General features: G+C 39.7%; 1 protein-coding gene and 1 long non-coding RNA gene across 5 annotated transcripts in view; one reads left to right on the forward strand and one right to left on the reverse strand.

The window, feature by feature from the left end:
* Window positions 1-5,707, forward strand: part of LOC112651056 (uncharacterized) — a 34,650-nt gene extending 28,943 nt beyond the window's left edge. The window contains exon 4 of the long non-coding RNA XR_003130575.3: window positions 5,110-5,707. This is a non-coding gene — a long non-coding RNA (uncharacterized LOC112651056). The remainder of the gene's footprint in view (window positions 1-5,109) is intronic.
* Window positions 1-13,909, reverse strand: part of CNTNAP2 (contactin associated protein 2) — a 1,981,926-nt gene that overhangs the window by 562,456 nt on the left and 1,405,561 nt on the right. The window lies entirely within an intron of this gene.

Below are 13,909 nucleotides of genomic sequence, written 5' to 3' on the forward strand. Positions count from 1 at the left end.
ACCTATGGAGATACAGCTTAGGGAGTCTCCCCAGCAATTCTCATTACTCAGATGAATCTAAGCTGCCAGCAGAGTTAGGTTTTCTGCCTAAGGTCACAACTCAGCAACCTTTTTTTTCTTTATTCCATCCAATACCTGTATAGGCACCATTTAGAGCTCACAATCCTCTCTTTCATATAAAGATTTTGAGGAACACTTATAATTGAATAGATCATTGCAGATGGAGCTCATGTCTCACGGTCTATTACCTGGCTTTTTTGCGTGTGCCTCAACAATGCTTTCATTTATTTTTAACTTAATATGAAAATTTCTAAGCATACCAAAAGTGGAAAATAGAGTCCACGTAGATCTATCGCTAAGCCTCAAAACTATTACTTCGCTGTTTTTGTTTTGTTTATTTCTATCTGTTCCCTATGCCCCTCCTTCCTTTGGCTGAGATGCTTTCGATCAAATTCCAAATATCAAGTAGTTTACCCACAAATACTTCAGTTTACACTATTTCTTCTCTTCTATCATGCAACACATTATTGCTCCCACTAAAATTAGTAAATGATTCTTATGATCACCTGACACCTAGTCCATATTCAAATTTCCCCTGTCATCTAGAAATGTATGTTCCTTTTAAAAAAGATTTTATTGGGATCCCTGGGTGGCGCAGCAGTTTAGCGCCTGCCTTTGGCCCAGGGCGCGATCCTGGAGACCCGGGATCGAATCCCCCGTCGGGCTCCTGGTGCATGGAGCCTGCTTCTCCCTCTGCCTGTGTCTCTGCCTCTCTCTCTCTCTCACTGTGTGCCTATCATAAATAAAAAATAAAAAAAAAAATAAAAAAGATTTTATTTATTTATTCATGGGAGACAGAGAGAGAGAGAGAGGCAGAGACACAGGCAGAGGGACAAGCAGGCTCCATGCAGGGAGCCCTAACTGGGACTCAATCCCAGGTCTCCAGGATCACGCCCTGGGCTGAAGGTGGAGCTAAACCGCTGAGCCACCCGGGCTGCCCTAGAAATGTATGTTTATGGTTTGCTTGAATCAGGATCCCCAAATGTCCCAAGCATTATATCTGGTTTTTAATATCATTTGTTTATTTTTGAAAAAATCTTTTATTTATTTATTTATTTATTTATTTATTTATTTATTTATTATTATTATTTTATTTATTTATTTATTTGAGGGAGAGAGAGACAATGAGAGAATGAGAGCAGGGGGAGGGGCAGAGGGAGAAAATCTTAAGCAGACTCTGAGGTGAATGCACAGCCCGACAAGGGGCTCGATCTCACCACCCTGAGATCATGACCTGAGTGGGAACCAGGACTCCAACCCTTAACTGACTGAGCCACCCAGGCACCCCCCTCATTTATTTCTTCAAAGCAATAACAGCACTCTATCCTTAGCTTTTTTGTCTTTTTTCTTTGACTTATTGAAGGAACTGCAACAATTAATGTGGTTCAAGTCTCTGCCATTTGACACTTGCCTGATCGCTTCTGGTGGATTAGCTTGATTCTCTAGGCCCTGTATTTCCTGCAAACTGCACTTTAAATCCTCCCAGCTCCCTCAGAAGTGGTCCTCTCTACCTGACACTGCATAATCATGGCACAACATGAAGTCTGAGTGACACATCGGTGAGGCTAAGATAGCTCAGGGAGTGTCACCCTGACCCCACCACCCCCATTTCCCATCAAATCCACACTAAGGTTTACCATTTGCTGATGACCGGAATGGCCAGTTTTACTAGGGGTTGCATATGTGACCTGCTTCAATCGGCTGTAGCCATTCTTGTTTTTTTTTTTTTTTTTTTTGCCATTCTATTTTTTGAGGTTGAAATTGTATCATCTTTTTGTCTGCAGGAGCTCTTTAAGCTGGCTTCTAGGTCCCTTTGAAGGGACATCATTAGCCTCTGTGTTGTACTGAGAGTCCATCCCCTGGGCTTGGGTGATGTGTATTGCTGCCAGTGGTTTCAGGCCTTTTCAGTGAACACAGATGGACACACTCAGGTTTAAAATAGTAAGAGAAAATGAAATGTTTACATTGATACTATGCTATCAGTCCTTTTAAAAGTTTTCTTTATTGATACTAATAGTCTGAATTTTATTTTTAGATTGTCTTCAAAATTTTAATTATTTTTTATTTTTATTTTTATTTTTTAGAGGGGAAGGGGTAGAGGGCAAGAGAGAATCTCAAGTAGACTCCCCTCTGACAGTGGAGCCCAACACACTGAGGGGCTCAATCTCAACCCGGAGATTGTGACCTGAGCTGAGATCAAGAGTCGCTCAACTAACTGAGCCTCCCAGGAGCCCCTCAAAGTATGAATTATCGGTCAGATAAGACCATTTCTGTTTTGACTTCTAATTCATCCCTTAGTTCAGACCAGATTTATGTACCTCTCTGTTATGCAAACTTTAGGTTGTCAGGGTCCTAGAATCTCTCCAGAGGGTTTAGAGATCTTCATCCCTTTTGCATAGGAGAGAGGATGAATGCCATGGAGAGGACTTTTCGCCTCCATTACAAATTATTTCTAATGCTTCTCAACTTATTTCCTGTCTTAAAATCTAATTTTTAAATTTAAAAAAATTTCACCGTCATCGGTGAATGGTGATTAGCTCATCAACTTTTCCAGTTCTAATGACTCTCACAGTTCATTTACATAATTTATTTTCATTGTATCCACCACCATTGAATCACTGTTGATTCAGCCTGCATGTAATTTTTAGTACACGAGAAAGTCTCCGCAATCGTCCAGTGCTTCAGAACTGAGATGAATCCGCACTGTCTGAGGGTCTCAGAGAGCATTTCACACCAACCCATACAGTTGCATGGGAATCACACACTGTTTCTAGTGACAGGTAGAGTCCCAGCATTAGTTTCAGTCTATTAGAAAAGCTACCTGAGAAGGACTCCAAGGAGCCTGCCTTGTCTAACTTGATTATGCCAGTCTCTTCTTCTGATGGGTAATCGGCTTTTAAATTCAGTTCAAAATAGAAATAAATTAGAGACCAGGTTCAAATCACAGAAGAGTGAGCTGCCCTCTCTATATAATGGATCGTGTATCTAGAGAACAAGTCTATCCTAACCCGTCAAGATTGGTATATCACAGAGAAGAAAATATGATCACCTTTATTCAGGAAACACTATGTTTATCTTAGTAGCCAGAAGAGAAATTGGCCCATGTGAATCAAGGCTGGACAGCAGGATGTGAGTAGAGTGAATTCTGTTTTTATAAAAAGAGGAGGGAGGTTTCCCTTTATCTGTTATTCCACGCCATGCCCTCCAACTGTTTTCCCTGATACAAAAACACCAGTAGAGAAAAGCACTATTCAAAATAATGTGGTATTTAAACTCTTGAAATTGGGAGGAAAATCCTGGCAGATGTTTTGATCCCGGGAAATGTAACGTCTATAAAGGCACGGTTCATTGTGCTATGATCACATCTGGAATTGGACTGCTATGAAAACCAACCCGGCGACTGATTTAATTACAAAGCAGCCTGCCACAACTTCAAATCTCTACTTTTCAAAACCCAGATGGACATTTTGAGATCATTTCCCACCCACCCCCCTCATTTTCTTGAGCTTCCAGATGAATTGTCTGCCTCATGCAATTACGGAAGGCCCCCTCCTATACACATCACACACAGGGGCACACCCTACGGACCAGCCTCCCAGCTGATTGAATGATTGGCTCCATTTTCACAGAAGAATCAGGAATAGGACCAAACACTGCCTGTCACAATTAAGCTGGCTCATCTGTCATCATAACTTCTGGTGGGAGTGCTCCTTCCCCGTCTTTGCACATCCTCTATAATCTAGAGGGGGAAAAAAGGTTCAAGGGGAATACTTTGATGATTATCTTTCAGGAAAAGACAAAGTACAGGTTTTCTTTGGGCAGAACAAATTATTACACATTCTGAAAATATCCTATGTTACATGAGTTGATAATGTGCTGCTTCCTTTAGTTAAAAAGGAAGTCAATGTTAAAAAGGCTAAAAGGAAGTCAAATCTGGGTCAAAGAAACATACTCTACAGAATGCCTTCTGGTGTTGAGCAGACTCATTAAGTCAGATGAGTAATTCCACCGAAGCCACCGTGATCCTCATTAAGCATCCACAGCCCAGCATGTTTGGGGCTGGGGACAATGTGTTGCTCCTCAGAATAAGCTGTGGCCAGATTCAGATCCACCACATCCAACCCCCTCCCCTCAACGTGTACCTTTATTTAACCTCCAGGCCTTGATTTGGTCCTTTGAGTAAATGGGAATAATACCATCCTAATGCTCAAATGTGGAGATTAAATGAGATAATGCAGGTAACTCCCAGATACACTGCCTGGTACAATGTAGGCTTTCAAGGGAGGTATTCCTTCTAGTATTTTCATAGTAAAATGAAAAGGAAAACATGTTAGAAAAATACCTGGGTTTTGGCCTGTGATCATTTTGGGCTTAGTATATATTTGGAAACTTCATGAACTTTATTAAGAAATCAAGATTCATCTAGAAATTACAGAGCACAAGACGGACAGCTGGTGTTTGCACATATTCTATCCATGTTTATCCTGGCTTCTGACAGTGGTGCAGAGGGATCATGACTGCCTCTCATGATTCAAACTCAACAGTTGTGGCAATGAATTCACAGTTGTGAATATGAATTCCCATATTCTCTGATAAATACCTAATCAAACATTTATCCAAAACTTTTTTTAAATAATAAATTTATTTTTTATTGGTGTTCAATTTGCCAACATACAGAATAACACCCAGTGCTCGTCCCGTCAAGTGCCCACCTCAGTGCCCGCCACCCAGTCACCCCCACCCCCGCCGTCCTCCCCTTCCACCACCCCTTATCCAAAACTTTAAGAAATTTTTTTGAGCATAGATAAACTATCAAGGTCATGGATTTTATATAATTTTAAAGACACGTTCCCTTTAGTGTTTTTTTTTTTTTACCAAATTTGCTTTTTTCAGATTTTAAGTGCAGAATCAGCCACCACACTCCTTCACCCCAACTATGAATAAATAGTCTAACAATGTATTTTAAGATTTTGTTAGAACAAACAAACTAGTAACTAACTAAATAAGTATGTTTCCTCTACGTCAAAAGTCTCATTCTTTATATTACAGGTACAGGAATGTAAAAGGGTTTCAATCTAAAGTGGAATTGGAGGACATGAAATAGAAAATCTCATGCATGCACCCTCAGAAGAATGCATCTAAGAGCTAAGAGACCGATTTCCCATAAATGCCTAACTTATCGAAGACAGACTTATCTCTACCAATGCATCTCCACCAAGAATCTCTCCCCATCCTCAAACCAGTGAACATACTGCTTGCACTCTGGCTGGACTTCCCTGCCTTTGCATTCCGTGCCCATAAATACAGCCAGCCCCAAACCCTCAATAGACTCATCTGTGGTTTGGTATAACATGCATTTTCTAAATTGCAATTCCTCTGCTATTCCTGAATATGCACAATTTCTGACAATATGCCCTTGCCTCAGTTTAGTTTACTTCTTTACTTAGCTCGACAAGAGCTTTCAGAGAATGTTTTTACAAACGGAGAGTGGTACCTGAGAGATCATGAGTCTTGCCCAAGGTCACATAGCCAATTATGGCAGAATTTCTAGCTTTTTGATTTTACAGTCTGGAATCTTCTAGTTGTTTTAGTCTAATCTTATTGATGGTTTCTTTTTCCCTTGATCATTTTAGCTGGTAGCAGTCACCTGACCCGTACGCTAGGGATTAGCAGACTCTGTTCTCGAACTACTGGGCTACATGGCTTTGGGCAGGTCACCTAGAAAGTACAGGACTTGCTAAAGAAGTTCTTGCATAATCAGATTAAAAAAATAAATGGTATCATAACTCTGTGTGATCATATAGATAGCAATACTCTTGCAGAAAATTTGAGCCAAAGAGAAAAACATGAAGAAAGCAAAAATCACCCAATGGTCTCTGACTAAGAGGAAATCACAATGCATGTTTTGGTTAACGTCATTTTGGATCGCTATGCAGACACACACATACATATATGCCTCATTTGTGCTACTTAATCACTTGCTCATGTCAACAATTTAATCTATATTTTTCCACTTAATAAAAATCATAAAAATTATAATAACTAGGACATGGTAAGCTCTTCCAGTGGAAAATCTGACTTAATGCTTAGATGCTTAATGCTTCTTAATGGAAAAGAACTTCTACAGATATGAATCACAGATAAGCTATTTGCTCACGGGCACAAAGTTGTTACTGTTTAGGGCTGAAGTAGAACAAGAACTCAATATGGACGATACTGACTCAAGATACTCCTTCATAATGACTGCAGTGGACCCACTAAATAAATATCCACGGTTATTTTAAATTAATACTGGTGGGTATGAGTACTTAGATTCAATATTTCTGATGCTTTTATAACCTTACTGATGATCATCAAGCATAATTTTGTGCATTTGATCAAATACCTTCTTGGCTAGATTTCCAAATATAGAATTTCTATGTTAAAGGGCGCACATCTTCAATTTTGATATATATTGCCAGGTTGAAAACTACAGTTTTATGGAATAGTCATTTCCCTATATCCTCAACAACAGTGAGTGCTGTCCATGCTACAATGAGCAGAGCTTTCCTTCATTAACACAAACTCTCTCCTTTGGCTTTGTAGCTCAGAATTTAAAACATACATTTTGCTGTGGGTTATAGGCTTGTTCTCTAAAATTTAATACATGCTTATTAAGTGATTTTAATGATAGGTACTGTAAGGAAACAAGAATGCTTGCTTCTTAAACCTCATAATTTAATTCAAAAAAAATATTCACCATCAGTACTAAAGATCATCTCACCATGTTGCTGGTAAAAAGAGTAATATTCTGTGTAGAAATATCACAACAGAGACCAAGAATTTTTATATGTTCATATTGCACCACTTAGTAATTCCACTAGAATTCAGTCTTGGGGAAATGACAAGAGATATGGTCCCCAAATGTTATCAGAATGTTATCTATGAAAATAAAACAGAAAACTTAAGCTTGAAAAACAGACATAGATCACTGACTAGAGTACATCCACTCAATGCGCTATTACTTGGCCATTTAAAACTTTTGTAATTGTAGATGAGTTTAGTCATGTGCCCAAGTATTTTCTATGTTTTACACAAAAATGCAATGTTGATGTGGAGTAATTTCGATTAGTACACGTGTGTGCTGTTCGCATAAAGCACAAAGGAAATTGCCCCACATGTTATTAGCGGTTATAGTTTTCATTTTCTCCCTCTGACTTCTGTGATTCATCTCCCCCACTCCAATGTGCTACGATCAGTTGTATTTGTTTTCTATAAAGGCAAATAAATAAACAAAAGTCCTTCTTGGAAATTTACCTTTGTCCGATTACTTATTGATCCATACCCCAGAATCTGGAAAGCTCCACGTAATCCTCCTATCCTGTCAGCCCTATAAACCACTTGGATGACTTCATCTTCTCCCAAATCCTTCCTGACTTGCACCTTGAATCATCACCATCTCTCCTGGGAGTCTGGAGGAAATGTTCTTCCTTGCTGCTCTTTCCTGGTTTCAATACGTCCAGCACTTCTTCCTTTGGGGAAGGATCATCCCCATTCCCCTCATAATCTTGCGGAAATGTTAATCAGGTGGGCCTGTGTGCGGTGCCACAGAAGATCCCATTCCCTGGACCCAGCGATTAGTCTGGGAAGAGGCACAGGACCCCATCAGAGGTGGGCTCTGAGTCCCAGGGAGGCGTGCCAGGAATAAGCTTGCCAGCAGAAAGCAGCATGAAGCCAAGAAAGGCAAAGGACAACCGAGAGGAGAGACCAGCATTCCAGATGATAACTTGTGAGTCCTCAAATCCACCTTTGCCCCAAGCTAGTGCAAGTCTGAGGACTTCTTAATCACATGGGCTCCCAAGTTGCTTTTTCCCTTTGAGCAGGTTTGAGTTGTAATTCAGTTACTGATCTCCCAGAATTTAACAAAGGATACAACCAAATGGTGGCGTCTTTAGATTCGCTAAGGCACATGCTCAGAAAAGAACAACAATTCTAACTCAGATTCAGTAAGTTTCTTACATGACTTTTACCTTGCAGTGACTTAGACTCTATTTTATGTATCCTTACTTTTGAAACACATTTTAATGTACAACTTAACCCGTATCCCTATTAAACATCACTAGGTTCAGTGCTCTAGCGAGTTTCTTCTTAGCCTGTTGTGAAGGTCATTTACATTTATATCTCCATCCTTCCCACACACCTTGATTCAATCTGCAAAATTAATGAGAATGTTCTTTTTTATCATGCAAATCATTCCATGTGATTATTGCTCTTGAATGGGAAAGGATTCAGCAGGGGTGCCTGCTATGTGAATGACTGGCAACCGCTGAAGCTCCAGTTTGGTGTTCTTCCATTGTGGGGATGCGTCTGGCCAGTCCAGGGCCCCACAAGCAAGATAAACTTTATCTCAGAATGGGCAGGGTGGGTCAACAAGTAATTAATTGCTCTCAAGGAAATCTTCTTAAAGCCACTGTAGATTTCAAGTTGTCCCCAGACTGATTAGAAAAGGGACATAATACTGTAATTAAATTGTCAATCACAAACGACATAAATTTGTATGGAGATTCAGTTCTGCAAGAGAACTTGGAGCATCTTTGAGGTGGAATCACTAAAACTTGGAACCCTGAAAAGCTTGTGGTTTCAAATATAGAAAGAAAGAAGAAAAAAGAGAAAGAAGACCGAGGAGCTGTCAGTGTGATGTCATTGAGAGGGAAAAGGAAGGAAGGATCAGGGTTTTAGAATAATGACCCAAACGGAGGAGCAAGGAAGACATGATACGAAGGTGGGAGATTCCCAGATGGGCTAATCAGGGTGTAAAAACCATCTCAGAGGAACTGAGGGAGATTATGTATTTCTGGTGCAGACCGGAGGTTTGTCAGTGAAATACTGTGGCTAGACTCCATAGGATGCTACCTTAATCAAGGCTCAGTTCTAAGTAAATAGGACACTTAAAACCAAACTCAGAAGTGATCCTCTGTTATGGAATGTACGAGAACTTTCTCCATGGAGGCTCTACTTATATCCCTTTATGTGATCAGCTAGGGCTTGGCAATGAAGCTAAGGGGAATTGGCCAAAAAAAAAAAAAAAAAAAAAAAGAAAGAAAAAAGAAAACACACACACATGTACATGCACACACATACACAGTGATGGGAGACTAAAATACGATGGGCTTAGAAGCATCTCATGATCACAGTGTGTTGTTTTCAGAGTATTGTAAAATTGTGCACTTGGAACACATCTGATCTACCAATCACTCATAAAACTGAGACTCCATCACCCTTAATAAGATACGTCTGTTTTGGGCAGACTTTTGGTTAGGCGGCCAGGTGGCTAGGACAGTAAAGATGGGAAAGGAACAGTTGGTCCCAACTGTCCTCCGTGGAGAGCTCCTGCCTACATTCTTTCCTTTGTGGCGAGCAAAGTTTCCCAGAAGAAGCAAGGTGAGAAAAGGAGGAATGCTTTGTGCGTGGAGACTGTGGGAGAACCGGAATGAGTTTTTGAACTCTGAACGAGGAAGGAAGGGGTGGGGTGGCAGGCTGGGGAGGCTTCATTTTTCATGACCTATAAATATCCCTCTCTGGTTTCAGCAGAAGATGGGTGAGATCAGCTTGCCCAACTGTGCGGCATCTGTGGGACTCATTTGATCCTTTGTGAGATATTTATTGACGACCTATATCTAAGAGGTTCAAGCAATAAAACATTGGGTTTTACTGTTTGGTTATTCTGTGTTCAAGTCCTTCACTGGTTTAGTAGATGGTCAGTTTGGTAGCATTCGTGCAGTCGAACAAGCACAGGGTGGGGGCCAGATAATTTTTCTTGACGATTTCAGACTACCTTCTGCTCTATACCCAAGTTCCAATCATTGTCATGACTAGAGAGATAAGAAGAGTTTGTTATCCCCTCACGGGAAGATCAGGTAAAGGGGAGACAGGCACTTGATCGATGTCATTACACATAGAAACTCGTACATTCGATCCTGCGTGCTTCTATTCTCCATCCCCGAGAACAGGAGTGATTTCTTCATTATCATTTTCTTTGTATAAAACAATTTATATGGATTACCCCCATGAAAGAGAAGTCCTTTGAATAATATACCATTCTTACCTGCACGTCCGAAACTATTGATTTTAAAGATTTCTGCACTTAGAAACTATAAAACAGATATACTTGAAGATGGGAAATGATTTTAATAATTCCAGTTCAGTAGAAAAGAAGAGCTGTGCTGATGAATACTCTTGAATTTATTCCTTGCTTCTCCTTGACCTGCTTTACATTAAAGATGTATGCAGAAGAGTCTTAATGTCGCTAGTGTTAGCATGTTTGAAAAAAAAAAGCTTTCTTTTTCTTTTTATCGAATAGCACTGACTTCATCATAATCACACTTCTCCATTAGTTACAAAGAAATACACTCTGGATGTTTGAAATTAAGACCTGAATGGAAATCACTTTACATTTCTATGTTCAGACATCTTGTAATTGGAATAAAGCAACACACACCACGGAATTTCAACAAAGGAGAATTCAATCTTCTGTTAAAGATGTTCTTGATTGGGGTCTGTTGATGGGTGACAGTGGCTTGTGGGTTGAAGTTTTCTCTTTTAACATATTCAAAATCATGTCTGATCAATGCATTGATAGTGAAGTTCACATTTTAACATGAGTATTCTTTGAAAGTATGCTACATAATTGAACTGGAGATGAAGATTGCCTTCTCTGAAATGGCAAGAATATATCAGGTTCAGCTTTTAGCTGGGAGCTAATGATGAACATCGCAGCACCTTACCTTTGTCGAGCTCTTTTATGTCTCACAACAGCCTTGTAAGCACCATTAGGCTTCATTTGATTTAGTCACAGCGAGGCAGAGTGACTTGAGCAATTGATTTACTTAAACTGCAATTTCACTGCAGAAGGAAAATTAGAACCCAGATATCCCAATTCTCAGTCCAAGGTCTTTGAATGCTCACATAATGCTCCTTTTCCCCTCTTTCAGAAGTGTTTTTATGTTAATTTGTAAAGGATGCCGTTCACCTAAAGACTTGAGCTGGGTGCGCCCTTCTTGCAGCAAATTGTTACTGGTCTTTTATTTTTCTGATTTTCTTAGAGAGAAGTTTGCTAGGGAAAGGGGCAGAACATTTCTTGTCCTCTGACATCTTCAACAGTTAGCTCAGCCTAACAGCATGAAGGAGAGCTCTGCATATGCTTTAAAAATGAGCTGCTGGTATATAAGACAGGATAATAGCAATAATGCTATTATTTCTAGAAGTTCAGACTGTGTTTCTGTATTAACAAATATATAGTTGATGGTTAAGTCAACGGAAAAGTCGTATTTAATAATCATATCAAAGATTCTGCTTATTGCATTAATTAAAAAAATGTTTTTAGTTTTTAAAAGGGGGAGATAGCAGGGATTTCACATTTCTTGGAAAAAAATTGTTCATCTACCTAAAAATTTCCCAACCCCACTAAAGTTCTTGCAACATCATGCAGCCTGTGATATCACCACTCATCATCAATATTGCTGCTATGCTAAGAATATTTAACTCTGTGCTAAGTTTTTTACAGGTATTATCCTACTTAACATTCACAACCATCTTTTGAGTTAGACACTAATACTACTTCCTTTTACAAAGAATAGAAAATGAGAGGTAGAGGGATGATTCCAGAACTTGGCCAAAGTCACACAGGTATTACAAGACAGACTTGGGCACTAGTGGAAGATCTTTCAGACTCCATGGTCCTAACCAATTCTCTGCTCAATAGCAGCCACCAGCATGCTGAAGACAGGAGAAGAGAGCGGAGAAGGCAGGATGTAGATAAAACTAAGTATTGAAGAAATGACTGGAGCTGAAAAGCACCTTGGTAACATAACAGGAAGGAGGGATTGGCATTGGGCTAAATGGAAAGAATGAAAGCCTGAGTAAAGGCAGCAGGAATAAAGTAGAAGCCAAAAAACTAGAGTTTGGTGACTACTTGGATAAGTGGGGTAAGAGAATTTGCATCCATATGACCCAGAGTTTTAAAGCTTTGGTACCTGGGGAAAAAAGTGATTCCCTTAAGTGAGAGAAGGCATGAGTCTGGGAGGGGGTGCAGGGAAGCAAGTATTGGGATATCCAGCCTTGTAGCCTTGCCCCAGTGCTTCCCACCAGCTCTACATTTGGTATGACTCTGAGCGCCTGAACAAAGTTGAGCTTGTTTGTAATTTAAGGACCTTTATTTCTACTCAATGATAGTCTAATGAACTAATCCCTATCAGCTTCCCTCTGCCAGCCCATATTCACTTTTTAGAAGAGATTTCTGATGTAGAGGTTTTGTTCTCCAAAAGAGTAACTACCATAGAGGGATCTCATCATGCCCAGGTCACAGAAGATCTACTAGGGGCTGGCAGGTCCTTGGGTTACTTTCACAGTACAGCAGCTAACTATACTATTGGCTCTGGCCTTCATGTGTGTTTAAAAATATATGAGATGGAGAGCACATTAAGTTTGCAATTTTTTTTTTTAGTATATTCTGATGATAAATTTTATTACAGAAACATCTGACAGGCAGCATTGACTTTTAATGTGAAGTGAAAATGGAATTCTCACAGGAACACATACTGTCCAGGTTTTCTTCCCAATTTTCAGCTTCTCAAGGCTTCTGACTGTTTGGGGACCATAGCTAGGATGGCTTGCTCTGAAATAAATCCATGAAATTCACTAGTGTATTAAAGCCTATTAGAGAGCCTTTCCCTTCTCTCACTCTATCTTTGAAAAAGCTGTGCATTTGTTTTATATAAATATACTTTATTTCTGAGAATGGGCAAAGTCACAGAGAAGGATTGCTTTAAGACATATTTTCAGGGACAGCGAGAAAAGTTACAGGAAATTCTTAACTTGTGTATTCAACTCGAATACCCAGAATCCTGCTCTACTTGAGCAAAGTCTTATTCAAAGCCTGATTCTTGTTTCAAAATAGGATGTGCATTCTGGGAATTTACAGTTATGTTAAAGAGAGGAGTACTGGAGAGAAAAGGAAAGAATGAAATGCCTCCTTTGGTACATATGCAGACAACATATGCTCTGATGCTTGCCACATCCTGTGGAAACACTGCAGACAGATTCCAAATGAGCAAGAAAGAAGAAGTCAAGAATTAACAAGCAGCTAGGAGACTCTATGGTGAATCATTATTCAAAGAGTAAGTGCACTTGACTATTAAAATAATGACAAGATGTTCCAAAGAAAGAGAACTGTAGACCAATTTTTTCATTTGAGTGTGTTTTCAAACACCTACTATGAGCTGGTACAGTGATAAGTATCTTGGATGACGTAAAGATAAAACTCATACTGTTTGCCTTCCAGACAACACTAATATGAAACAGAATAGGAAAAGCACCGTAGGGAGATTTAAGCAGAGGGCTGTGATGAGCACGAAAGGGTGAAGAGATTAACTTAGACTAATATCAATTAGCTCTAAGAATACAAGACTGTTTTTTTGGAGAGGATAACTTTAACCATAAGACTGTTCATTACTGGGGATCCCTGGGTGGCTCAGTGGTTTAGCGCCTGCCTTCGGCCCAGGGCGTGATCCTGGAGTCCCGGGATCGAGTTCCACGTCAGGCTCCCTGCATGGAGCCTGCTTCTCCCTCTGCCTGTGTCTCTGCCTCTCTCTGTCTCTGTGTCTTTCATGAATAAATAAATAAAATCTTAAAAAAAAAAAAAGACTGTTCATTACTTGAAAGAGTCAAACACTTGGCCATTAGGAGCTCACTGTTGGTATTATGTCAATCCTGTAGTTTTATTTTATTGTTACAGTGTATACCTTAATACAGAAGCTCACAAACCATGAGTTAAGAGTTTCATAAGAAAGGATTGTATATTAATTTCTGGTTA

Source organism: Canis lupus, chromosome 16 (genome assembly GCF_003254725.2).
Source record: "Canis lupus dingo isolate Sandy chromosome 16, ASM325472v2, whole genome shotgun sequence".
NCBI classification, from domain to species: Eukaryota; Metazoa; Chordata; class Mammalia; order Carnivora; family Canidae; genus Canis; species Canis lupus.